At 43.9% G+C, this 1,849-nt stretch overlaps 1 protein-coding gene across 1 annotated transcript in view; it reads left to right on the forward strand.

Moving 5' to 3' along the window:
- The first annotated feature begins 717 nt into the window (after positions 1–717).
- The window catches only part of LOC143291616 (putative amine oxidase [copper-containing]), a 32,834-nt gene continuing 31,702 nt past the window's right edge, over positions 718–1,849 (forward strand). The window contains exon 1 of the mRNA XM_076601570.1: positions 718–908. The gene's annotated coding sequence lies outside the window, so the exon portion shown is untranslated. The remainder of the gene's footprint in view (positions 909–1,849) is intronic.

Here is a 1,849-nt window from a genome sequence, read left to right on the forward strand (position 1 = left end):
GGCTGCGATTCCCACGTTCAATCGTATATACGAACTTGCTTTTATGTGTATTACCGTTTTACCCCTGTCGTGTGGAGCAGGCAGTCACACTCCGTTTTCGGGGAGATAGTACACACACACGCGCGCGCGCGCGCGCGCGCACACACACACACACACACACACACACACACACAAATACACATATACACGCATCTATCGATATGTATCTTTCGAGTCAGCGTTTTGAGTGTCGAAACCACCCCGAACACACACACACAGACACAGAAAGAGGGAGAGAGAGAGAGTGTGTGTGTTACAAAAAAAAAAAAAAAAAATCTACAACAACTACTTTAGACCTGCGGATAGTGAGGAGAGGAAAAGGGGAATGGTACCAACCCCTATACGTTGCGTATTGGGACCAAAGCATGATTTTGCGCAACTTCTTGAACAACAACAGCAGCAGCAAAGCAAAAGATAAGGAGTTGGACCTGAAAAGCAAGCAGATAACGAGAATGGGAATGAGATCGACAATGTGCATCTGTCAAGGACTGGTGTGATCTGACCGCCATTGATGATAAAAAAAAAAAAAAAATTAAAAGAACGAAGAGAATAAAAAAATTGAAATAAATAAAAGGCCAAGAAGACAATGGATGAATGTGTGTCAACAGTTTTAAGGGGAAGACGAGGAGGTAGGGGTGGGGGTGGCGACGGTAGTGGGGTGAAGCAGGGAACATAGGGGCGGAGTAGGAGGGGGGTGGGGTTGGAGTGGGGGTAGGGGGTGAGAAAATGAATATGAACAGCCGCCACAGTGGGACAGTGTAAGTCGGCTTTTTTGGCGGCGAGGTAGGGATGACAAGTCTTTGACCAAAGTCATCTTGCAGCAAGTGTCTGGTTGCGGTTTGCCGTTTCCTACGACAGCTCTAGCACTGGTGAGTAAAATATGTGTTACTTTTGTATTGTGTTGTGTTGTGTTGTTTCGCGCGAGGCTAGAGCGTATTGTGTTCTGCTCTGTTACAATGTGTGTGTGTGTGTGTGTGTGTGTGTGTGTGTGACACCGAAACCTGACTGAATGACACAGGAAACGAATGATGAGCGCCTAATGGCAGTTCCAAGTCGGCACTACCTTCGTGTTGGCAGCCAGCCTGTTGTGCAAATGACTCGATCCGTGTTTGTAAGGCGCTTAGGGCTTGGCGCTGTATAAAGTATCCATATCGTTCATTTATTCATTCATCTATTCTGCTTTCTTCTCTGTGATGTCAGGTGTGTGGTGCATTTTCTCGAATGTTGTTTTGTGTTGTGTTTGCATTGGTATTGTCCTTGGTCAGGTTGCAGTTTGGTCTGTGTGTGTGTGTCTGTTTTATCTTTGTCTCTTCCTCTCTCATACAAAATGTAGTGAGCCATTATCTGAACAGGAAGTCATTGCAAGTATGAAAGACACAACTGAAATCTGGTAAAAGTGCCGGTCCGGATTTTTTCCCCCCCAATGAAATGGAAACAGTTCTGCTGTGAAATGCCTATTTAACCTTACTTGAACAAATCATCTGAAAGTCGAACATCTCCACTGGACTGTGCAAAATCCATTATCCTGCATATCCATAGAAAGGGACAAACAATTCAGACAGTTAAGAGGAGTAGCTGCCTTGACAAGTACAAGTATCAGTTGCACAAGGAGGCGTCACTGCGTTCGGACAAATACATATACACCACACCGCATCTGCTAAGCAGGTGCTTGACCAGCAGCGTTTAGTCAGGCCTTGAGGGAAAAAAAAAAGATAAATGAAAATAAAGATAAAATGAAATGTAATAAAGATAGATAAAAATAAAAAAAAAGAACCCTAAACCCCAACAACAAATAAATGATTTTTTTAAA

The sequence above is a fragment of the Babylonia areolata genome, chromosome 17, assembly GCF_041734735.1.
Source record: "Babylonia areolata isolate BAREFJ2019XMU chromosome 17, ASM4173473v1, whole genome shotgun sequence".
NCBI classification, from domain to species: Eukaryota; Metazoa; Mollusca; class Gastropoda; order Neogastropoda; family Buccinidae; genus Babylonia; species Babylonia areolata.